At 35.4% G+C, this 27,216-nt stretch overlaps 1 long non-coding RNA gene across 2 annotated transcripts in view; it reads right to left on the reverse strand.

Annotated features, from left to right (window-relative positions):
• Positions 1–1,648: 1,648 nt before the first annotated feature.
• Positions 1,649–27,216, reverse strand: part of LOC134728645 (uncharacterized) — a 42,323-nt gene continuing 16,755 nt past the window's right edge. The window contains exons 3-5 of one of the 2 annotated variants that reach the window (XR_010109265.1): positions 2,991–3,611; positions 2,721–2,849; positions 1,649–2,366 (exon numbers count right to left, since the gene is read on the reverse strand). This is a non-coding gene — a long non-coding RNA (uncharacterized LOC134728645). Of the gene's footprint in view, positions 2,367–2,720; positions 3,612–27,216 lie in introns of both variants that reach the window. The other variant, XR_010109264.1, reaches the window with a different exon arrangement.

A 27,216-nucleotide genomic window follows, 5' to 3' on the forward strand; every position in this document is an offset into this window, starting at 1 on the left:
CTATTCCCTTCTGATCCTATTGGTGGGCATCTGTTTCTAGTTGTAACTGGCCAAACATCCCCTTTGCAGGAAAACTAATAACATCTTAACATATGGTCTTGAATGTGAGCCGCCAAATGACCTTGCATGGAGATTAATTGAAGGTGTTAATGGCATAGTTCCCAGCCAGGAATGTCAAAATACTGGCTTGGCCTTCTATGTACATGTTTTAAGAGGATTTGCTATTGATACTGAACTGGATTAACTTTAAATATAAAGAAAAATACTATAACTTCAGCAACCACCTGTGAAGCAAGTTTCTGTAGCAAAGAAATCTAGTGCTCTAAGCATGGTGCAGGATAATGAATTTGACATCCTTTCGGACTCCCTTGAAAAAATTCCCAAGATACAATCTTCTTAAGTGGGGGTAATATAGGGAGCAAAATTCTGTTGAGGGTAAAAATCTATTGTATGACCTTCTCCAAGACTCGGCTGGAAAATGCCATTAGAGATTAGAGTTGATTTATGGGTGTTCTTTCCTACTGGCCCCTTCCCTCCCACCTCACCCAGACAGGAGGAATAGGCCAAAGACCAGTGAAAAGAACTGTACTTTAAATTGCATTTCCTCAAATATTTACATAGAAATATGTTCAACTTTTAGGAAGCTGATTCAAGGTTAGTTATCATAATTATCTCATGACTTAATCCTGGTATAATATCCCATTCTCTGATGGGTTCCTTTTTTTTAAATTTCTATTTTACTACCCTAGTGCTTGAGTTCTTTTGCATGTGTGTATGTTTATTATAATTCACCTTAAGGCTGCTTGTGGGATATAGATTATAAAGACATAAAAATAAACATGGAATAATCTCCTTTCACGCATATATTTGCAAACCCATAAACTCTAACGAAGAGTGAATTAGATTTTTAAAACATTGAAAATTATGTTTACTAAGCCTTTCTTTGCCCAGTTTATACAGCTATTTTGGCCAAAGGGGCCATATAAATATGTCAGCTGCTGCCGGCACAACTGACTAGAAAGTAAAAATTATTAACTCAAATATAGCACCACCAATCCAATAATGACTTAGAGAAGAGATCCTTGAAATTACAATTTCATATCATTTTAGGAACTACTCAGTGTCTAGTTCTTTGAGTATTACTCTTTGCTCTTGCAACATCACCTACATACAAATCTCAATCTTCTATATTATTATATAATATTTGTATATATTTTCATTTGTCCTGACAAACTGTGAGCCTCCTGAGGGTAGACCTGTGTTTTATTTATCTTTTTAATACCCAGTGTTTTCTGCAATGACTGACACAAAATAGTTCTCAGTTGTTTGGGGTTTTTTAAATAAATAATTCTGTGAGGTGTGCAAATGAGATCTCAGCTACCATCTTGGCTGCAAGGAGGTTTTGTGGTATCAGTACTTACTTACCTGAGCAAGAAGAATGAAATTAACCCATAGTATCAATACCAACGTTACACATTTGATTTTGCAAACTCACTGAAGCCAGCTAAGTAGTTTTCTTTAGGCCATCCAATAGCACACATTTGTGCTTATTGAGAAACATTTTGTAGCATATGAAAAAACTCTAAAAGCTTAATTATTCTGGGAAACTTAGCACATTTTGTGCTCATGTACTTGTGCCAACAAGATTCCACATGTGCATTTTAATTTTCCCCTAAATAAAATTCTCCAAATTCTTTTTTTAAAAAATCTTAACTCATTGTATTCAGATGAAAGAAGTAGAAAACGAAGTGGGCCAGCTTTATCTAATTTTCCAAATTGAATAAAATGAAAAACAAATAAAGGGATGATGAAAAGCAAGGTATGTCTGATTCCCTTGGCTTTCCTGTTGGTCAAGCCACTCAGGTCATTCAGTTGGGCCCCCTGTAATTCTTTGCACATTTGAATTTCAACATCAGGCAGAATGGCAAGCCATTCACTGGGCAACCCAGAGCAAAGGGAACCATGCAAACCATAAAATGAAGGAATGCTGACTCCAGCTATCATTGGAATGCCAGGCTTAGGTATCTGGGAGCTGTGAAACCCAAATAGAGTTATAAAGAGATGATGTGGCCCTGGATATTGCAAATACGTTATACATTGTTTTCCCTCACTAAAATGAGGCCATGGATAGATACCTCAGTGGAAAAAGCAATTAGTAGTAGGGAATGAAGTTCCTTACTTTTCTTTCCCCATTCTCTCCCTCCCAATCCTTTCAAATCTCCCTTGGGTCCAATTTGGGAATTCTTGCGAAGGCTAAAGTCCAGCAGCTTAACAGCTATTAAACACGGTCGTAAAGTGAAGATGCAGCCTGTGAGTTGGGCTCTTGGCAGCGTCAGAGGAATAAGGCAAACAGCACAACTCTTTTGCTGAAAGGAAATAAAGAAAGAGATGAAGGGAGGGGATGTGGATAAAACCAGATTGGGAGTTTCAGATGGCAACCCATGGAGCATACTAACCCACTCTGGTATTGCTATTTAGTACCTGTGAAGTCTACCATTATGCATTATTAAATTCATGTATTATTGAATCACGAATCCTTGTTCCCTGATAAGAAATGGAGATGATTTCTTAGTTTAAATTAACGCCCTGCCTCCTTATTTGAATAAAACTGCATTACTGGATGCCTAGCATGCTAATCAGAAAGCTGCATTAAGCAGGTAGGACTGTACGAATTAAAAAATAATGAAACAAGACTTTTCAGCCAGACATTGTTCCCTCACCTGCTTTTCATGACAGCGGATTTCCTACTTGGAGTTGATAAGACAACGGCAAATGAAGATAACAACATGAGAGGGAAATCATTCACTCTAATGGGCTCCACCTGTGCAGACTTCAGCTCATTTACATGGCTGCAGAAAAATTAGAAATCATGCGGCAATTAGTCTGTTCTAGATTATGCAGTGTGTCAACTGATACCACTCAGGAGAGCACTAGTGCTAAAATGGTTTCAGAAGATAAATCTACTCTCCTATACAAACAGTTTTAATTACCTGGAAAATGGCATTGCCTATTGAGAAATCTCCATTGTGAACCTGGGCTGCTCTCTTGCTATTGGAATCAGATGTTGGGAAATTCCAGTGTTTATGTAATTGACTCATATAGTATTTGATGACTTGTTGAAACTGAAATTGGGCCTCTTGGTCCGGTCCCCAGTTGTTCATCAAAGGCCTCTTTTTTTTTTTTTTTTTTTTTTTTTTCGAGACAGAGTCTTGCTCTGTCACCCAGGCTGGAGTGCAGTGGCATGATCTCAGTTCACTGTAACCTCCGCCTCCCAGGTTCAAGCCATTCTCCTGCCTCAGCCTCCTGAGCAGCTGGGACTACAGGCGTGCACCACCACACCCAGCTAATTTTTTGTATTTTTAGTAGAGACAGGGTTTCACCATGTCAGCCAGGATGGTCTCTATCTCCTGACCTCATGATCCACCTGCCTTGGCCTCCCAAAGTGCTGGGATTACAGGTGTGAGCCACCGCACCTGGCCCAAAGGCCTCTTTTAATGTCTACTTCAGAGTTGGTCCAGAAAATGTAGGAGAGGATTAGTTTTTTTTTCGGCTCTTCTGCTTATAGGTAGTCTTTGCATCGTCAGCCTTAGTTCTCAAAGGTCTATAGAAATCTGAGAAATTATCATAAATTAGTTTCAAATATGAACCTTGAGTCAGCAGATCAAACAACTATAAACATCTCCTTATGAATAAAATGTTAAGACCATAAAGGTTTTTGTTTCTCACTGAAGACATTGAGATAGTATTTTTCTTTATTTGAGACGGAGTCTCGCTCTGTCACCCAAGTTGGAGTGCAGCAGTGAGGCAGTATTTTTCTATTTATTCTGGCCTTAAAGTATATGTATCACTTTCTTTAAAAAGTATATCTAGAGAAGAAATGTTCATAAAAATCTAGTTTTTGCATATATGTATAAGGGATTATTTAAAGGTTTTGCTTTGGGTTGCTTACAGAAGTGCTTATGTATTCACACCCACTATTTCATCATTGTTATTTTTTGGGGGGTAATTGTTTTATTGGATTTGGGGGTAATGAAATGAAGTCAGGGTTAATGGATCAATTTACAGCAGAAGCAATAGTTGAGGAGGGGTATCCTATAAGACAAAGCTTTTGTCCCTGGGTAGGAATTACCTCCTGGGGTGTTGGTGGAATGTCTGTCTTCTGCCTGTATCTTTAAGGATGAGAGGGTCAAGGACTCCTTCAAGAAACAGCAGGCCAGGCCGGGCACGGTGGCTCACACCTGTAATCCCAGCACTTTGGGAGGCTGAGGCAGGCGGATAACAAGGTCAGGAGATTCAGACCATCCTGGCTAACATGGTGAAACCCCATCTCTATTAAAAATACAAAAAATTAGCCGGGCGTTGTGGCGGGCGCCTGTAGTCCCAGCTACTCGGGAGGCTGAGGCAGGAGAATGGCATGAAACTGGCAGGCGGAGCTTGCAGTGAGCCAAGATCACGCCACGGCACTCCAGCCTGGGCGACAGAGCGAGACTCCATCTCAAAAAAAAAAAAACCAGCAGGCCAGCACTTAGCATTGTCTGCAGCGATATTTATAGCGATATTTGATATTCATAATATCAAAGGGACTCTAGTTTCCTCTGCTAATCTTTATCTTCATTTCCTCAATCACTTCAGTGAAGGCACTTATAGTGACTTCAAAATTTGCATTTAATGCCCAGAATGACAACCTGCCTTTGTTTCTTTGTTGTGGGCCCAGTGTCAGTATCTGCGTGCCTTTATCAGCCACAAAAGATCAAAAGGTGTGCAAAATACAATAAACAGCAGACAGAATACAGCAGATAAAGCCACACCTCTGCAAAATACCCTTGATTTGGTGAGAACTTAGAGCAGGAGTTAGCTGAGGGAGTTTGCAGTATGGTGCCCAGAGTATAAGATATAATCCACCACACGAGATTCCATTGACTAAGAGCATAGTAGAGCACTCAGAACATGGGACAAAATTAACATCTGAACAGTATCCCATTCGCTGTAAGCCCAAGGAGACAGTCCTTCATCTTGTTCTCTATCTCTGCTCACTCCCTGGTGATCTCTTTCTGAAATATGACTTTAAATACCAGAAAGTGCTGGATACTTGGAAACATTACATCTCCAGCCCAGACCTCTCCCCTGAACTCCAGATTCATATATCAGATTCAACTGCCTACCTGACATCTCCTCTTGAAAGTTTAAGAAACATAACAGACTTTCATGAAACTCCTGATTTCCCCATATAAGCATGCCTTCCCTATCTCAAAAAGGTAGCAATTCCATTCTTTCAGTCACTAAGTCCTCTCTTTTTCTCATCCCACCTCTGAGAAGGAAATCCTGTTGGCTATTACCTTCAAAATATATCCAAAATCTGGCCACTTCTTACCACTTACACTGCAACTCCCCTGATTCAAGCCCCCATCATCTCTCATCTCAATGATTGTCATGGTCTCTAAGTGACCTCCTCAACTTTGCTCTTGACACCTACTGTCCATGATTATCACATTAGCCAGAGTCTGTCATGCCAGACCTTCAACAGTGGCTTCTATGTCTTTCAGAGGGAAAGCCCAGATCCTCACAATAGCCAGAAGACCTTACTGATCTCCCACCCACACCTTACCTCTTTGACACCATCTCATAGTCACCTCTGCCCTGCTCATTCTGCTCTAGCTACATTGGACTTCTGAATGTGTTTTTAAAAACATGTTAGGCATGGTCTACCTTGGGAATTTTTTTCTATTTATTTTGTCCTATGCATGAATGATTCTTCCTCCAGATATCTGCTTGGCTAACTCACTCACCTCCCTTAAGTCTTTGTTTAAATGACACCTTCTCAATGAGCCTTTCACAGACCACCTTATTTGAAATTTGAACACTCACCATGATATCCCCTATTCGTTTCTCTGCTTTCTTTTTCTCCATAGCACTTACTTTACGTGAAATTATAACTTTACTTAATGATTTACTGTCAATGTCTTCCTGCTAAAAAGTAAACACAGTGAAGATAGAGATTCTTTTCTCAGTTCTCCACTGCTATAACCTCAGTGCCTAGAATAGTGCCTGGAATGTAGAAGACATTTTTTAAAAGAAAGAGAAAAACATTTACATATCTTTTTATTCACATAAGATAATATTTAGGAGAGAAAGATATGTATGACAGGTCAGTGCTGTGCAAGGCAGTTTATATGTAATGCTAACAGCTGTGACAAACATCTCTAAATCCCAATGCCTTCATGCAAAAGTTTATTTCTCATTTGTACCAAAGTCCACTGTAGATGGCTCCTGGTTGTGCACGTCTTCTGGATGTCTCTCCTACAAGTAGTAACTCAGAGATGTAAACTATTTATATGTATCTTTATCTATGTCCTCAGAATATTTGACTTATACCAAACAAGAGACAGAGGCAGATAGAGAGTGATTTCATGAAGTTTTACATAGAATACCTGTATTGCATGGGGCAGGCTTATAAGTGGCATACATATTTTTGCTCATCTTTCTTTGACCAAAACTCAGGTACATGGTCTCATCTTGATACAAAGATGGTGGGAAGGGGGCTGGAAAATATAGCTTAACTATGTGCCCCCTTCCCACCATATAGTTTAACTATGAGAAAGTAGAACAAGATGGTGAACATTAGCAGTCTTTATGACATATTACTAGATGATATAAATTGATAAGATAAACACCATATCCCTTATAGGCCCTGAATAGGTTACTCATAGAAGAGAAAATAGAAAAGCTAATGAACATATAAAGGGATTGTATAACCTCAGTATTTCAAATAAAAATGAAAATTTTAATGAGACAACATTTTAGGAAGTTCTTTTCTAGTTTGCTGAGTGTCTATTATGAATGGTTGTTAAATGTTGTCAAATGTTCTCTTGTCCGCCTTTATTGTGATAATAACTATTTTCTTCTTTAGTTTGCTAATGTTATTAATTACATTAATTAACTTTTGAATGTTAAAACAACCTTGCATTCTTGGGATAAAGTACAGTTGGTCATAATGTATTAGACTTTTTTCGTATATTGTTGAATTCAATTTATGAATGCTTTGTTAAGGATCTTTTTGTTCATGATCATGAACAATATTGGTCTGTGATTTTCTTTTACTGTAATGTCTTCATTAGGTTTTGGCATCAGGGAAATTGAGAAGTATTCCCTCATTGTCCATTTCTAGTCTGCTTTCAAAAAGAGTTTGTGTAAATTTGGTATTATTTCTTCCTTAAAAGTTTGACAGAATTCAGTGGAGCCATCTAAACTGAGTTTTCTTTGTGGTAGAATTTTTAGTAACAATTTCAATTTATTAAATAGAGAGGGAAATTCAGATTTTTTACTTTCTTCTGTGTAAGTTTTGATACATTGTGTCTTTCTTTTCAAGGAATTTGTCTATTTCATCTAAGTTCTGGAATTTATTGGCATAAAATTGTTCATAATATTCCCATATTACCATTTTAATGTGAAATATCATCTTAAAAGTCCATGTTAGTGAATTGAATATGCAACGGGATTTATATTTTCATGTACTGCTGATGAGAGAGTAAATTTGAACAACCTTCTGGAAGGCAATTTGACAATGTGTACCAAATGGCTTTTAAGTATTTATACTCTATAAAAAGATGCATAAAACTTGTTAAGATAAAAAAACTTTATCAAACATATAGTTGTACTATATGATTAAATTCTGACAAATGTATGTATATTTACACTTTTGGAGTATACATATTTGATGTGCATATGATGTGTAGGTATTTCATACGTGACTATTTCATGCTTTTTTGGTCTGTTCTCAAATGTCTAACACTTTTTCTCTCTCCCTCCTCCCATCTGATAAACTTATTTCTTCTTTCTCCGAATGTGATGGTTAATTTTACATATCAAGTTGACTAGGCTACGAGATGTCCAGATGGCTGGTAAAACATTAATTCTGGGCATGTCCATGAAGGTGTTTCCAGAAGAGATTAGCATTTGAATCAGTGCTTGGCCCTCCGCAACATGGACAGGCATCGTCCAGTTCCTTGAGGTCTCAAATAGAATGAAAAAGAAGAGGGAGGAGGAATTCTCTCTCTCTCTTTTTAAGCAGGGATATCCATTTTTTCCCGCCCTAGGACATTGGAGCTCCTGGTTCGTGGGCCTTCAGCCTCAGACTGAATCATACCCACTGGCTTTCCTGGTTCTGCAGCTTAGAGATGTCGCTTCTCAGCCTCCATAATCATGTGTGCCAATCTCCATAATAAATCTCTTTTTATTTATATCTACACATATATCTTCTATTGGTTTTGCTTCTCTGGAGAACCCTAATACACTAATGAAAAATAAAAGTAATCAGAAAAGAATTCCCTGAAAGAACTAACATCAAATCCACCATTTATCTGCATTGATACTCCCAAATTCTCTGCTTCTCTTCCACCGCAATGCAAAAAGTGGCCCCCTCCTGTCTTTTGTCAAGCTCTCTTTGGATATGGAATCTCATTCCTCCTCAGCCTTTCACAGTTATCAATGTTGAAATTATCCCCTTCTCTCCTACATCATACATTTCTCTCTTTTTACCAGATTATTATGATTAGCTCACAAATATTCTATGTTATATCCCAACTTAAAATGAATCTCCCCACATCTCCCTCAATCTACTGCCCTAATTATCTGATTCTCTTTATGGCAAAACACCCCAGCAGTCGTCTATACTAGGCTGCTGTCACGAACATCCCACTGAAATGGTTCTTGCCAAATCCAGTGGTCAGGACTTATTCCTCCTGTTACTCCACTTCCAAAAGCATTTTAGAATACAAAGCAGTAGGCCAGTCCCTCCTTCTTGAAACATTTTTGCAATTGACTTCCAATATACTATACCTCCTTCTTTTCCTTTTATCATACTGACTACAACTTCTTAATTTCTCTGTTCTTCATTTTATATACTCTAAAATTTGGAAAGTATCAGAGTTTACTCCTTGGTCCTCTTGGCCATGTCACTCCCTGAGTGAGCTCATCTACTCACTAGTCATAGGTTTGAATACCATCTCTACACTGATAATTTACAAGTTTACATCTCTAACACAAGCCTTTCTCTCTGAAGCCCCAGAGAGCTCTCCTGAGTTCAACGGCTTCATCTGGGCCTCGAACATAACTTGTCCAAAAAGAACACTAGATGTTCTACTCTAAGATGCCCTTCTCCCAGTCTTTGCCATCTTAGTAACTACTTTCATTACACCTTTAGTTTCTCTGCACCAAAACCAGGGAGTCATCTTTTCCACACACCCCACATCCATCTAACAGTGAGTCGTGTCAACTCTACCTTCAAAATAGTTGCTGGATTTGACCAGTTGGGCACCTCATCCACATCATTAACTGCAGTTTAACTAATGCAGTTCATCTTTTGCTCAGACTACAGTGATGTCATCTAACTCACTGTTATTTGAATTACAGATAAAATTATCTTTCTGTGGTTAGGCTGTACCCATCATTAAGATCAGCATCCACTTACTTTGGAGGAAGTGGAGAAAAGTACACATTTAAGTGAAGAATCAATTGTAAAATACATCCCTATTTTTTGAACTCTGGAAAATGTTATTCTTACAATTAAATAAATTTCAAGTATTTATACACTAAAATTTTATTAGTAGATATTTCCCATTGCTATTTTCTTGTTGCACAGCTAAAGTTTTTTAAGCTTTGCACAGAATAAAGCAATGTTACATTTGTCTAAAGGGGAAAATAAGTTATTTTTAAAAATTTGTTACTTTAATACACTGATATTTTTTGTAAATCTAATTTAAGGAAATAATTATAAATGTGGACCCAGATGTGCATATATAAGTAGTAATCAGAGCAACTGTTATAAATGTTAATTTATAATATTTTAACCTTAAATGGTTCTGTTTTATCAATTTCAATTTCTGATTTTTCATTGTGAGTGTATAAAAAACACTAATTGATTTATTGTACATTGATTTTGTATCCTGTGACCTTTGTACACTTACTTATTAGTTCTAGAGCATTTTTATAGATTCTTTAGAATTTTCTACATTGATTACCATGTCGTTTACTGATAAAGATAATTTCACTTCTTCGTCTCCAACCTGTGTACCTTTCAATTAATTTTCTTTCCTTACTGCACTAACTAGAACCTCTATTATACACATAAATAAAGTTACGACAAGGAAATAGGTATCTTGTTCCCAACCTGAGGGAGCAAGCTATCAATTTTTTTGCCATAAAGCATGATGCTAGCTGTAGATTTCTTTTTTCAGTAGGTGTTCTTTATCATGCTTAAGAAGTTTCCTTCTGTGTGTATTTTGCTGAGAGATCTTATCATGAATAGACATTGGATGCTGTTAAATGCTTTTTCTGTATTGCTTGTGATGATAATTTTTTTAAAATTCAATAGTTTGTTGATAGGGTGAATTACATTAATTGATTGATTGTCAAATATGGAACCAGTCTTGCAAATTAGTCACCATGTTTTATCCTCCTTTACATATTGCTGAATATAATTTGTTAGTTTATTAATAATTTTGCCACTATGTCCCTGAGGCATATTGGTCTATAGATTTCTTTTCTCTGTCTGACTTACTACTTGAGTAATTTTGGTCCTATGAAATGACTTGGAAAGCATTTTCTCCACTTCTGTCTCTGAAAATCTTTGTAGAATATGGTACTATTTATTCCTTCAATGTTGGTAGAATTCAGAGAAGCCATTTGGGCTTTTTTCTTTCTCAGAAGGCTTTTTTAACTGTGACTTCAATTCCCTTGTAATAGATATAGGAATATTAGGATATCTCTCTTCTTGAGTGAGTTTTGGAAGTTTGTATCTTTCAAAGACTTTTTTCTACTTCATCTAAGACATCAATTTATAGGCATAGTTGCTCATAATATTTCCTTTTTATCCTTTTAATGTCTATAATAATGTGATATCTATAATAATGTCCTATCTTTCATTCCTGATATTGGTTGGTTTGTGTTATCTCTTTCTTGGTAAGTCAGGCTAAAGATTGATCAATATTATTAACATTTTCAAAAATAATTTTGTTGTATTGATTTTATTGATTTTTTATTGGTTTTCAAATTTTAAAAATATCACTGATTTCTGTTTATCCTTTCATTTTTCTTCCTTCTACTTGCTTTAGTTTTAATTTGCTTTTATTTGTCTAGATTCCTAAGATCAATATTGGATGTCTGATTTGAGATCTTTGTTCTTTTCTAATATAAGCATTTAATGCTGTCAATTTCTTTCTGCTTTAACTCCATCCCACGCATTTGGATATGATGTCTTCATTTTTATTCATTAAAATAGTTTCTAATTTATTTCTTTTTTGGCACATGGACTATTTAGAATGATGCATAATTTTCAAACATTTGGGGGTTTTCCACATATTTTTACACAATCCAGGTTGTGGTCACAAAATGTATTTTGTGTAATTTCATTTCTCTTAAACTTATTGAGACTTGTTTTATGACCCAAAATATGGTCTACTTTAGTGAACATTCCAGGTGCACTTGAGGAGAATCTATAATCTGCTGTTGCTGGATGAATTATTCTGTAGATATCAATTAGGTCAAATTGGTTGATAAAGCTGTTCACATCTCCTGAATGTCTACTGATATTCTGTCTACCTGTTTTATCAGTAACTGAGAAAGAAATGTTTAAATCTCCAAATGTAATTGTGGATTTGTATATTTCTCTTTTCAATTCTTTTGGTTTTTATGTGTTTTAATGTTATTACATACTATCACATTTAGGTTTTTAAACATCTTTATAAGCTAATCTTTTAATCAATATGAAATATCCCTCTTTTTCTCTTTTAAAGTCTAATCTATCTGATATTAGTTTAGCCACGATAGCTTGCTTATGTTTAGTTTTCAGTAGGTATGACTTTTTCTATTTATTTACTTTCAACCTTTGCATTTGTATTTAAAGTACATTTTTGTAGCAGTGTGTAGTTGGTTCTTTTCATACAAACTGACAATCACAGCCTATTAGCTAATGTATCTAGATGGTTTATATTTAATGTAGATATTGATATATTGCATCAAAATATATCATCTTATTATTCTTTTTCTATTTGTCCCACCAATTCTGCTGTTTTATCTTTTCCTGAATTCTTTTAAATTAATTGACCTTTTAAATAATTTTATGTTATCTGTAGTATTGGTTAATTATCTGTACTTCTGTTTTTGGTTTCATGGGTTGTTCTAGCTGTTATATACCTTTAAATCATCAACTTCTACCTTCAAGTAATATTATACTTCAAGTAGAGTGTAAGAATTTTACACAATGTATTCTCACTTCTGCTTTCCTTTCATTTGTGTTAATGTTTTCATGCCTTTTTTCTGTACATAGCTACAAGCCCTTAATACATGGTTATCCATTTTGCTTTAAACAGTCATATATTATCTTTTAAAGAGTATTTGCTTTTAAAGAGTTTCAAATTTTTGGAAAATAACTTTTAGATTTACTGACATATTTACCATTTCTAGAGCTCTTTATTTCTTTGTGTAGATCAAAATTTCTGTCTAGTGTCCTTTTACTTTTTCATGAAGAACTTCCTTTAACATTTCTTATAGTGTAGATCTGCTGGCAAAACTGTTTAAACTCTGTTTTTTATTCAATTGTGAAAGATATTTTTACGGGGTAAACAATTCTAGATTGACAGTTCCTTCTTGTACCTCATCATGTCTTATATTGTCTTCTGACTTCCTTGTTTTTTATGAGAAGTCTGCTACCATTCTTTTTGTTGTTCTTCTCTGTACATACTGTATCTTTTATTTCTGGCTATTTTCAGGATGTCCTCTTTGTCACTGGTTATAGAAATTTTATTAGGAGGTACATTGACATAGTTTTCTTTATATTTATTCTGAATGGAATACAAATATTTGCTAGCTTCTGTCTCTATGGGTTTATAGATTTCATCATAGTTGAAAATTTTTAGTCACTATGTCTTTTAATTTTTTTCTGTATATACATTTTCTCTCTTTCCAGGACTTCAATCACATTTAGGCCACTCAGTAGTTTTCTACCTATCACTGGAACCCTGTTCATTATTTTTATTCCTTTTTGCTCCCATTTCTTTATTTTGAATAGTTAAAGATGGACTCGAGTTCACTGCTCTTTTCTTCTGCAGTGTCTAATTTGCTGTACATTCTATCCAGTGTAGTTATCATTGTAAATATTTTAACATTCATCTATAGAAGTTTTATTTGCATCTTGTTTATATTATTTATATCTTCCATTTCTTTCTGCATCATGGTCATATTTTTCTCTACTTCCTTAAATATATATTATACGTATATGTGTGTGTGTGTGTGTGTGTGTGTGTGTGTGTGTGTGTGTGTGTGTGTGTGTGTTTGAGACAGGTTCTAGCTCCGTCACCCAGGCTGGTGCGCAGCGGCACAATTTCGGCTCACTGCAGCTTTGACCTCCTGGGCTGAAGCAATCCTCCTCTCTCAGCCTCCGAAGTAGCTGAGACCACAGGTATCCACCATCATGCTGGGCTAATTTTTGTATTTTTTGTAGAGACAAGGTTTCACCATGTTGCCCAGGCTGGTCTTGAACTCTTGAGCTCAAGTAATCCACCTGCCTCAGCCTCCCAAAGTGCTGGGATTACAGGCGTGAGCCACCATGTCTGGCCCATGCTTTTTTTTAAATAGCTGTTTAAAAGTTCTTGTTGGCTACTTCTACCACCTGTATTACTATTGGATCTGTATATTTATGGATTTTTTTCTGGTTATGGATCATATTTTTGTGCCTTTTTTTTTTTTTTTTTGAGACGGAGTCTCGCTTTGTCACCCAGGCTGGAGTGCAGTGGCACGATCTTGGCTCACTGCAAGCTCCGCCTCCCGGGTTCACGTCATTCTCCTGCCTCAGCCTCCCAAGTAGCTGGGACTACAGGCACCTGCCACCATGCCCAGCTAATTTTTCTGTATTTTTAGTAGAGACAGGGTTTCACCATGTTAGCCAGGATGGTCTTGATCTCCTGACCTTGTGATCCACCTGCCTCGGCCTCCCTCTGCTTCTTTTTATACCTGGTAAGTTTTTAAGTGCACATTTTGACAAGTTTCGAAAAATGTGTACAGCAATGTTATCTATCAACTCAATTGTGATAACCTTTTCTTTACCCCCAAAAGTTTTCTAGTATCCTCTGTATTCAACCCATTTCCTCAACCCTCAAGCCCTGGAAATCACTGTCATGACCTTTATTACTATGGTTTTGCTTCTCCTGGAATTTCATATAAATGAAATCATACAGTGTGTAGACTTTTATGTCTGGCTACTTCATTTATCACAATGTTTTTGAGATTTGTCCATTGTTGCTTATATCAATACTGTGTTTCTTTTCATTGCGGACTACTAGTCCATTGTATGGATATACCGCCTTCTGTTTATCCATTTACTATGTCAATGGATGTTTGGGTCTTTTTATCCCCCATTTTTGTGCTATCATGACTAAAGCTCATTGATTATTTGAGTACATGTATTTGTGTGGGCATATGTTTAAATTTCTCTTGGGTAAATACATACTAGGTAACTTTTTGTTAGTTCCAAACATTGTGCATTTTACATTGTTAGTTGCTTCATTCTGTTGACTTCTTTTAGATAATGTTGGGTTTTCTCCTTGTGTGCAGTTAATTGAAATCTGTTGGGTTATTTTGAGGCTTGCCTCAAAATTTTAATAAGGCATATCCAAAGCACTCTTTAGTCTCAGATTAATTTAACCCTATTACTAGAGCAATAGTCTATTGAGGAGTCTACCCAATACTCTGTGTATTTTGAGATTTTTCCATCCTTCAGTTAGATACACAAACTATTCCTAGCTCTGTCAAAGCTTTGGAGATAGTCTTATTTACAATTTCTAGTGACTCCTTCCCTGGCCTCACACTTAGTCCCTCCTCATACATGTACAGGTCAACAGTCTGCAAAAGACCTGTGGGAAACTCTCTCTCTCTCTCTTGCTCTCTCATTCCCTGTCCCTTTTCCTCTCTCTCTGTGCAACTCTCTTGTCTTCAGTATTCTGCCATGCAAATTCCAGACACCTTAGCCTCCCCAAACTATGATTTCTGGTCTCTTCAACTCAGTAAGACTAATGGGCTGTGTTTGAATTTCATCTCCCTATAGTTGTATCTGAAACTTACCTCATGGGAAGGCTATGTTTGTTTCTGTTTGTTTCTCTTCTCTCTGAGAGCAGAAGTATGCGCTGCTCATTTTCTAATATCTGAAAAACCCATGTTTTATATATTTTGTCTTATTTTACTAGTTCTTTAAAGTAGGAGGGGGAACTACAATTCTTCTTACTCTATTTTGACTGAGTGTAGGAGATACTGTTCTTTTTCTTTCTTTTCTTTTCTTTTTTTTTAATTAAAAATAACCATGAGGCTGGGTGCGGTGATTCACGCCTGTAATCCCAGCACTTTGGGAGGCTGAGGTGGGCGGATCACGAGGACAGGAGTTCAGGACCAGCCTGGTCAGCATGGTGAAACCCTGTCTCTACTAAAAATACAAAAAAATCAGCCAGGCATGGTGGCTTGTGCCTCTAGTCCCAGCTACTCAGGAGGGTGAGGCAGGAGAATCCCTTGAACCTGGGAGGCAGAGGCTGCAGTGTGCCGAGATTGCACCACTGCACTCCAGCCTGGGTGACAGAGCGAGACTTCATTAAAAAAAAAAAAAAAAAATGAATATGGTGTCAAACTTTAGTAAATGCATTTAAAAAATAAAGATAAGCATGCATGTTTTCTTATAATTAATTGATATATTACATTGATAGTTTTTTTAATGCTAAACCATTGTCTGTGAAATGAACTTACTTGATCACAATGAATTATTTTTAATGCATGCTTGGATTTAATTGACTAATATTTTTGATAAAATTTTCACGTATAGTTTCAAGTAATGCTTTCATAATATTCTTGTGAAACTAAGATTACGCTAACACCTAAAATGAGTTGGGCAGTTTTTCTTCCCTCCTTGTTTTGTGAAACAATATTTTAAAAACGAGAGCTATCTTTGCTTGATGACTTATGATATAGAACAAAAAAAAGAGAGAGTGACCTGTTTCCCAAAAATTTGGAAGAAATTTTCTTTACAGGTATTTATGCTTAGAAAAACTTTGGGAATTATAAATCTCTAATTACTATTTCAATTTATTTTGTGGCTATCTATCTATACATAGATTCCTCTTTTTTGCTCCAATTTTTATATTCTGTGTTTTTCATGAATTGCATAAACTGGATTTTCTACCTTCCTAAGTTAAATGGTTTTCTCATTTGGTCTTATTTTTTCTTGGAATTCTACAAAGATGTTTAAAGCTATACATTTTATTTCAAATATTAGTTAACTATGACCCTTAATGTGTATGTATTGTATTCATATTTATTCAGTTTTAAGTATTCCACAATTTTACTTATAATCTGATTATCTATTTTTCTCAAGGGCTATTCAGAAGTATGTGTTCTATTTTCCAGGTATATGAGAGTTTTTTTAAACAAAATACCTTTTTGTTGTTCATTATTGATTCCTGAATATAGTAGATTGTGAATTTAGAAGACAACCACTGTGATGTTAATCTTGTGGAATTGATTGAGGTTTGCGTGTTTGTATGTGCCTCAGCATTTGGCCAATTTTTGTAGAGATTCTGTTTAGTGAACGTTTCATGTGACTATTCCACAAAGAGAATGTGATTTCGCTAAGCATTTTGTATAAAGATATACATATAGAAATAGATACAGATATGAAATTTGAATTTATTGGATCATGTTATTACTATTTTTAATATCTTTAGTTATCTTTAATATGCTTGATGTAGATATAGCTAAGAATGATGAGTTTAAAATCTCTAAGTACTATTGAATCTAATTCTTAGTTCTGTCTCTTACCATTTGTATAAACAAATATATATTTCGTTTGATACACATACACTCCTTGTTGATATCTTTTGATGTACTATAGCATCTCTTTTTGATATTTCCTGAGAATTATTTTGTCCTGATATTGTAATCAATATCTTTCTTTTTTCAGAAATGTCAAGTTGTTTTTAGTTTTCATCTTAGTAATAATAAATTCATCATTTAAAGACTTAGGCCAGGCGCGGTGGCTCATGTCTGTAATCCCAGCACTTTGGGAAGCCGAGGCAGGTGGATCACCTGAGGTCAGGAGTTCAAGACGAGCCTGGCCAACATGGTGAAACCCTGTCTCTACTAAAAATACAAAAAATTAGCTGGGCATGAAAAAATTAGCTGGGCGTGGTGGCAGATGCCTGTAATCCCAGCTACTCGGGAGGCTGAGGCAGAAGAATCGCTTGAACCTAGGAGGCATAGGTTGCAGTGAGCTGAGATCATGCTATTGCACTCCAGCCTGGGCAACAAGAATGAAACTCCATCTCAAAAAAAATTATGTAAGTACATATTTTACTTTTGGATTGCTATTACATTCTTCATTGTCAAATTCTTCGTGTAGAGCTTCAGAGTCTCTCATAATTCTCTGTGATTTTAGGTTGTTTTGAATTTCTCTCATTATTTTACACGTTTCCTTTATTCAAGCTTATGCTTTCTGATGAAAAATATAAACAGAAAGTATCATACTTTACAAATGTAAATAAAGAGTGTGACTAAAATTGCCCACAACTTCCTCTTCCTCAATTTTAGGGTCTTCTGAATTTTGGGGGAAGTCATTTCAAGTGAAACTATGAGTAGTTAAATTTTGAGAAAATACTTGGTGAAATACAAACTGAGAAGTTGGATAGATTTGTAAAAGCTTATTTTTTAATCAAAAATTCTTCTTTTTAAAACTAATAATTCTTAAATGAACAGACTATCTTTGCCAGTGTCTGCTGTTCACCAAGAAATTCCAAACCACATTTCTGAATCAACAGACAGACATTAGTACAGTTGGCCTCCTGTATCCATTGGTTCTGCATTCATGAATTCAACCAACCACAGGTCAAAAATATTCAGAAGAAAACTTCTTCCACAAAGTTCCAAAAAGCAAAACTTGTATTTGTCATGTGCAAAGTACTACACTGAATTCAAATGAATGAAGTGATGTGTAGGCATTTTATTAGGTACTATAAATAATCTAGACATGATTTAAAGCATATGGGAGGATATGCACAGGTTAAACCCACATATATGTAGTATATGCAAACACTAAATCATTTTATATAAGGGACTTGAGCACTGCAGAATTTGGTATTGGGGGAGGGGGTCCTGGAACCAATCCCCTATGAATACCAAGGGATGACTATGTACTACATTTTTTTCCCCTGGTTGCAATGAGTCAACTGTAGCACTAATCCTACTGGGTTCCTCATGACATAAAAGTATGACATTTCCTAATTAACCACCACATATAAATGAACACATCTATATGTATTCTCTCTCAGTTTTACCTATATGTATTCTCTCTCAGTTTTACCTATATGTATTATGTATTCTCTCTCAGTTTTACTTTTTTAAAAAGATGGAACATGTATCAATAATATCATAGTATAAACATAATTAAACTCCAAACATGTTTTCTGGGAGTCTGGGGATCCACCTGCCCTGCTCACTGCCACTGACACCTGTGCCTGAGCATGCTATCCAAGGGCCTGAGGACAGGGCTGCCCTGCTTGGCACCACCATCACTGATGCCTGAGGACCAGCCCAGCTGGTATCCCCATTCTCAGCAAAGCCTCACCATAGCCTTTATTAACAACTGCAGTCTAAGCTACTGAGTAACTCACAGACATCACTGACACTGATTATGTCCAAAGAAATCTTATGGAGAATACACTACTGCACCCATTCAGAATCAAAACCAAAACACCCCATCCAATCAATTCTATAAATACATGTATAGGAAAAAATCTTTTCCTGTGAAAGCCAATCTGTGAAATTAGAAGAAGTAACTATTATACCAGATGTTCAGATATCAACATGAGAACACAAGAAACATGAAAAAAAAAGACAAGGAAACATGATATCTCCAAAGGAACACAATAATTGTCTGTCTGGTAATAGAACCCAAATCAAAGGAAATTTATAAAGTGTCTGAAAAAGAATTCAAAATAATGATATTAAAGAACTCAGTAAGATATAGGAGAACTCAGATAAACAATATAAATGAATCAGGAAAACAATTTGTGATCTGAATGAGAAATTCAACAAAAAGATAAATATCATAAAAAAGAACCAAATAGAAATGTTGGAACTGAAGAATTCAATTAATGAAATAAGAAATACAACCAAGAGAATCTGCAATAGAATAGATCAAGCAGAAGAAAAAATGTCTGAACTTGAGGACAGGTCTTTTAAAATAACAGAAAACCAAATACTGCATGTTCTCACTTATAAGTGGGAACTAAATGATGAGAACTCATGAACCCAAAGAAGGGAACAACAGACATTGGGATATACTTGAGGGTGAAGGGTGGATGGAGGGAGAGGAGCAGAAGAAATAACTATTGAGTATTAGGCTTAATACCAGAGTGATGAAATAATCTGTACAACAGACCCCTGTGACACAAGTTTACCTGTATAACAAACCTTCTTATGTACTCCCAAACCTAAAATAAAAGTTTTTTAAAAACCTAGTTAGAACACAAAGGAGAAAAGAATGAAAAAGAATGAAGAACGCTTGCACGACATATGGGACATTATAAAGTGACAAGGATTCAAATTTTGGTGTCCCAGAAGATGAAGAGTAAACCAAAGGCTTAGAAAAGCTATGTAATGAAATAATAGCTGGAAAGTCCCCAAATCTTGCAAGAGATGTAGACTTCCAGATAGAGGAAGCTCACAGATCCCCAAACAGATTCAACCCAAAAAGGTCTTCTCCAAGGAATGTTATAGGCAAACTGTCAAAAGTCATAGATTAAGAGAGAATTCTAAAAACAGCAAGAGAAAAATGTCAAGTCACACATAAGGGAATCCCCATAAGACTAACAGCAGATTTCTCAGCAGAAACCTTACAGGCCAGGAGAAAATGGGATGATATATTCAATGTATTGAAAGAAAGCAAAAAGAAACATATCAATGAAGAATACTATACTCACCAAATATATCCTTCAAAAATAAAGGAGACATAAAATCTTTTACAGACACGTAGAAACTGAGAGAAGTAATCACTACCAGACAAGTCCTACAAGAAATGCTTAAGGGAGCTCTACATCTAAAAGCAAAAGGATGATATCTACTATCATGAAAACACATGAAGGGATAAAACTCACTGGCAGAACAGACACACAAATGGGAAATAAAAAGGAGCCAAATGTTATTACTAAATAAAAACACCAAACTGCAAAGATAAACCATATGAGAGGAAGAAATAAACATGGGATTTCCTTAAAACATCCAGAAAACTAACAAAATGACAGGAATAAGTCCTTACCTATCAATAATAGCTTTGAATGTAAATGGATTAAATTCCCCACTTAAAAGATGTAGACTAACTGAATGGATTTTTTTATTTTATTTATTTACTTATTATTATTATTATACTTTAAGTTCTAGGGTACATGTGCATAACATGCAGGTTTGTTACATATGTATCCATGTGCCATGTTGGTGTGCTGCACCCATTAACTCGTCATTTACATTAGGTATATCTCCTAATGCTATCCCTCCCTCCTCCCCTCACCCCACGACAGGCCCCAGTATGTGATGTTCCCCACCCTGTGTCTAAGTGTTCTCATTGTACTTTGTGTACAACATATGACACTTACATATAAATACATCTTTTAAAATCATTTGCAAAGAATCTGCTCTCATAAACTCAACCCTTTCTGTATTCTTATTTATTAATTAATTTAGGAAACCTTTTCCTCATAACTAGTTCAAAAGTGATCTTCATTTCAACCCCTCTTCAATGCAGACAAAAATGCTTAATGCACATTTCTCCCAACACCATCCACATACACAGCTGTGTGATGTTCCCCTTCCTTTGTCCAAGTGTTCTCATTGTTTACCTCCCACCTATGAGTGAGAACATGCAGTGTTTGGGTTTCTGTCCTTTGATCCAACTATATGCTGCCTACAATAAACTCATTTCATCTGTAAAGACACATATGGACTGAAAGTGAAGGAATGGATAAAGATGTGCCATGCAAATGGAAACCAAAAGCAAGTAGGAATTACATCAAATAAAACAGACTTTAAGTCAAAAACTAAAAAACAAAAAGACAAAGAAGGTCATTATTTAATGATAAAAGGATCAATTCAGAAAGATAATATAACAATTCTAATTATATATACACCCAACACCAAACACTCAGTTATATAAAGCAAATATTATTAGATTCAAAGGGAGAGATAGGCTTCATTACAATAATAATTAGGGACTTCAACACCAAAACTCTCAGCATTGAATAGGTTGGTTATATAGACAGAAAATCAATAAAGAAACATTGAATTTAAACTGCATGTTAGACCAATCAGATATAATAGACATTTACAGAACATATTATTTAACAAATGTAGAATACACATTCTTCTTATCAGCACATGGAACATTCTCCAGGATAGAATATATGTTAGGCCACAAAACAAGTCTTAACAGATTTTAAAAAACCAAAATCTAATACCACAATGGAATAAAACTAGAAATTAATACCAAGAGAAACTTTGGGAACTATACAAACATACAAAAATTAAACAACATGCTCCTGAATGACCACTGGATCAATGAAGAAATTAAGAAAAAAGCCAAAAGTGTATTGAAATAAATGAAAATAGAAACACAACATACCAAAGCCTAGCATACACAGCAAAAGCAGTGCTGAGAGGGGGGTTTATAGCAATAAATGCCTACATCAGGAAGATTTCAAATAACCTAATGATGCAACTCAGGTAACTAAAAAAGTAAGAACAAACCAAATTTAAAATTAGTAGAAGGAAAAGAAAAATCAGAGCAGAACTCAATGAAATAGAGACTACAAAAGCAATAGAAAGGATCAACAAAACAAAAGATTGATTTTTGAATAGATAAACAAAATTGGTAAACTGCTAGCTAGACTAGCCAAGAAAAAAAAAGACCCAAATAAATAAAATCAGAAACAAAAATGGAGATGTTACAACTGATAATGCAAAAATACAAAGAATCATTAGCTATCATGAACAACTATATGCTAACAAATGAGAAAACCTAGAAAAAGTGGATAAATTCCTAAAAACATACAACATACCAAGAATGAACCATGAAAAGACAGAAAAGCTGAATAGACCAATAACTAGTAATGAGATTGAAACAGCAATCAAGTCTCCCAACAAAGGAAAGCTCAAGACTGAAAGGCTTTACTGCGAAATACTACCAAACTTAAGGAAGAACTAACACTAGTTCTTCTCAAACTATTCTAAACAATTGAAGAAAAGGAAACTTTTCCTAACTCAAATGAGGCTAACATTACCCTGATACCAAAACCAGACACAACAAAAAAAGAAAACTACAGGCCAATATCCTTGATGAACATAGATGCAAAAATGCTCACTAAAATGCTAGCAAACTGAATCCAACAACACATCAAAAAGACTATACACCATGATCAAGTGGCATTTATCTCAGGGATGCAAGAATGGTTCAATATATGCAAATCAATAAACACAAAACACCACATCAACAGAATGAAGGACAAAAAACATATGAGCATCTCAATAGATGCTGAAAAAGCATTTGATAAAATTCAATATTGCTTCTTGATAAAAAACTGTCAACAAATTAGGCATAGAAGGAAATCACCTTAATATAATTAAGATCATATATGACAATTTCACAGCTAACATCATACTAAATGGGGAAAAGCTTAAAGCCTTTTCTCTAAGAACTGGAACAAGGTAATGATGCCTACTTTCACTACTTTTATCCAGCATTGTAATGGAAGTTCTATCCAGAGCAATCAGACAAGAGAAAGAAATAAAAAGCATTCAAATTGGGAAAAAGGAAGTCAAATTTCCTCTATGCAGATGATATAATATTATATACAGAAAAATCTAAAGACTCTACCAAAGAACTCTTACACATACAAAAATCAATAGTGTTTTTATATACCAAAATGATCTAGTTGAAAAAGAAATCAAGAAACCAATCCCATTTACAATAGCTACAAAAAATAAAATTCCTAGAAACAAATTTAACCAAGGAGGTGAAAAGCCTACCTCCACAACAGAAACTAGAAAAAACTGATGAAAAAATTGAAAAAGACACAAGCAAATGGAAAAACATCCCATGCTCATGGGTTGGAAGAATTAATATTGCTAAAACGACCATAGTACCCAAAGCAACCTACAAATTTAATGCAATATCTACCAAAATACCAATGTAATTTTTCACATAAATAGAAAAAACAATTCTAAAATTCATCTGGAACATATGAGAAAGAGCCAGAATAGCCAAAGCAATCCTGAGCAAAAAGAACAAAGCTAGAGCCATCACACTACCTGACATCAAAATATACTACAAAGCTATGGTAACCAAACCAGCATGGTATTTGTTTAAAAACAAACACATATGCCAATGGAACAGAATAGAGAACCACCCAGAAATAAATGCATGTATTTAAAGCCAACTGATTTTTGACAAAGGTGCCAAAAACATTCACTGGGGAAAGAACACTCTCTTTAATAAATGTCCTGGGAAAAGTGTATATCCATACGCAGAAGAATAAAACTAGACCCCTATCTCTCATCCTACATACAAATCAACTTAAAATGGATTAAAGATTTAAATGTAAGACCAAAAACTATAAAACTACTAGAAGAAAAATAGGGGAAATATTCAGGATACTGGTCTAGTCAATGATTTCATGGTTAAGACTTCAAAAGCACAGATAACTATAACCCCAAAAGACAAATGGGATTATATTAAACTAAAAACTTCTTCACAAGAAAGGAAGCAATGAATGGGGTGAAGAGAAAATTCATTGAATTGGATAAAATATTTGCAAACTATACCTTTAAAAGGCACTAGTATCCAGAATATATAAGGAGCTCAAAGAACTCAACAATAATAAAAAAATCTCATTAAAAAGTAGGCTAAGGACATGAATAGACATTTCTCAAAAGACTTACAAACAGGTACATGAAAAATATTCAGCATCACTAATCATCAAGGAAATGGAAATTGAAACCACAATGAAATATCATTTTATCCCAATTAGAATGGCTACTATTAAAAACACAAAAAATAATAGATGCTGGTGAGGTACAGAGAAGAGGAAATTCTTATACTCTGTTGATGGAAATATAAATTAGCACAACTACTATGGAAAACAATATAGAGATTTCTCAAAAAACTAAAAATAGAACTACCGTATGATCCAGCAATATCACTACAAGGTATTTATCCAAAGGAAAAAAAATTGTATATCAAAGAGATCCCTGCACTCACATGTTTATTGTGGCACTACTCACAATAGCTAAGATATGGAATCAACATACATGGCCACTGACAGAAGAATGGATAAAGAAAATGTGGTATATATACACAATGGAATATTATTCAGCCATAAAATGAATAAAATTCTGTCATTTGCAGCAATGTAGGTAGAACTGGAGGTCATTATATTAAGTGAAATAAGCCAGGTGTAGAAAAATAAATATTGCATGTTCTCACTCACATGTGGGAGCTAAAATAGTTGATTTCATGGAGGAAGGGAGTAGAATGATGGCTACCAGAAGCTGGAAAGAAGGGGAGGGAAATGAATAGAGATTGTTTATTGGGTACCAATATACAGTCAGATAGCAAGACAAGTTCTAGTGTTTGACAGCACAGTAGGGTAACTATAGTTAACAATAAAGTATTATTTATTTCAAAATAGCTGGAAGAGTAGAAATGTTCCCAACAAAAAGAAATGATAATTATTTGAGATGATGGACATCCTAAGCACCCTGATTTGATCATTTCACATTATATGCTTATATCAAAATATCACATGCACCCCATAAATATGTACAATTATTATGCATCAATTAATTAATTCTAAAATGTCTCTTCTAATATTTCTAATAAAATTGGTACTCCAGGAAGATATGTTCTGTTTAGCATAATATCATGTATACACCCTGCATGTGTGTATCTCTGAGCATATGTGCAGATTTGTTTTAAAATCATAAACAAGGTAGGATAAAATAGAAACTCCTCAACTTACTACTTAAAACCCATCGTGATCTGGCTACCTACCAACCCAGCTTCACTTCTATTACTGCCTTACTTGCATCCTATATCGTAAGCATATCAAACTTCTTGTTAGTCTTTTCATCACCTGTCCTATTTCATACCTCTGTAACTTTGCATATACAGTTTCCTTTGCCTGAAATACCCCTCTTCATTGTCTATCAGGTAAAAACATATTTATCTTTCAAGTCTCAGGTCAAATTATTCCTCCTTATGGAAATGTCCCTCATTATCCCAGGCAGAAATAAGAATTCATTCTCCACTCCCACTGTTCTTTATACCAAGTCCATACTGTGTTGATTATTTCATTATATTTTAATAACCATCATTTGTTTATAAAATGTATTTTTCATCATTATCACCCATCATTGTCACCTAGCATAGCACATATTTATTAATGTATAAATATTTGTTGAATGAGACATTTTGGGTCCAGGAATTTAAAGACACAGGAAAACACCCCCTAAACACTCAATTTCTAAGATTATATTTGATATTTTCCTAGAGGGACAAGGGCCTGCTTGACAGAACTTTACACAGAATGGATGTGAAAATTCTCATATCCACCCAACAAAACCCCCTGAAGTTCCCAAGGCTCTGTGACTGCTCAGCCTCACTGACCTTTGTTTTCTCTGAACTGTGAACATATAAACCTTCAAAAGCCCAATTTCCCATTGAGAAAAACCAGGCAGTCATGGGGTAACAGAATAAATCTTCAAAAACTGAATCTTTACCTACTGATAACATAAAACTCTCTTTTGTAGGTTGGAGGAAAAATTTAGACAGATAGTTATTTCAAATGTTGCATAAATCCAACGATCATAATTTTTGCTCATCTGCCATGTGATCTGTCTTTTGTACTCTGTTGAAAGACATCAGATGATGAAGTGGACCCTGGCAAGTGCAGCCTGCAGAAGGGCAGACCTTTAAACCTGGGAAAAGCTAATGAAGATGCAGTAAACCTGAAACATACCAAAAGAATATGTAAATATGTAAATGTGTGTGTCTAAGTAGGTATACTTCTTTTTTTTTTTTCAGTTTTTGTGTTCTTTGGTGGCATTGTTTTTGGAATAAGACAAACCTAAGTTTGAACCATGACTCCACCATATATTTGCCCTCTTAAACATGAGCAAGTTAGAGCTAATCTTTTTAAGCTTTCATTTTCTCAACTCTAAAAATACCTCTTTTTCGTCACTAATATAAGTACACACACACACACCCTACATTTGTATTTAAATTAATTAGAAACATACATATAATTTCTTCCTTTGTCGTGATCATATATATTGGTCTAGACAGTCAGTGTCTCAAAAATACAGTAAACCTGAGATAAATAATTTGACACTCCCTAGAATAATTTAGCACATTACTTATTTACTTACTAGGGACTGCAATGGGGAATGAGGCTAGAATCCACCTTTTGGCCTCTCTATCTTCCCACCCCAAGAGGCACCTGAGATACATGAGCAGAGTTCTAGCACCACACTTTGGAAAACACTGAGCTAAGCTAACGCCCTTTATTTCTAAGAAAACAGACTCAGACAAGTAGAGTATGTTGCTCAACGTCACATATAACCAGAACTAAGACCTCCGACTTCTGATTTCCATAGCAATGCCAATTCCACAGCAGACCAGAAAATCTGGTTGCAGGAGAATCTCCTGATGGGCTGAACACCTCCTGTTTATTTCATAGATCCACTCTCCACTCCCTTTCATCCTGTGTTGTCTCAAGAAGGGGCAGAGGAGGGTTGACCTTTAAGGACAGCAACAAAAGGCTCCCTTATCTTCCCGCTTCTAGCTAGGTTCTGTCATGAGGAGGACAAGTAGCAGATGGAGGGGGAAGATGAAAATGTGGTTGGGATATAGCTTCCCTGGCTGCCTTCATATGAAATTACCCAGGGTTGGCTGCATCCTTAGACTTAAGGTCATATAGCTCCTGTCAGGTGACTCTCCCCAGGGGGGCTTCCCCTTTCTCTGGGTTCTGATGACTATTTCCACCCTTTCCTTTTCTAAACTAGGGGTGATAATAACACCCTACTGCTCCTAGACTGAAAGTACTGCACTATTCCTTCTAGTTTTCCTGTACTCTGCTGGCACCT

Source organism: Pan paniscus, chromosome 12, assembly GCF_029289425.2.
Source record: "Pan paniscus chromosome 12, NHGRI_mPanPan1-v2.0_pri, whole genome shotgun sequence".
Lineage (NCBI taxonomy): Eukaryota > Metazoa > Chordata > Mammalia > Primates > Hominidae > Pan > Pan paniscus.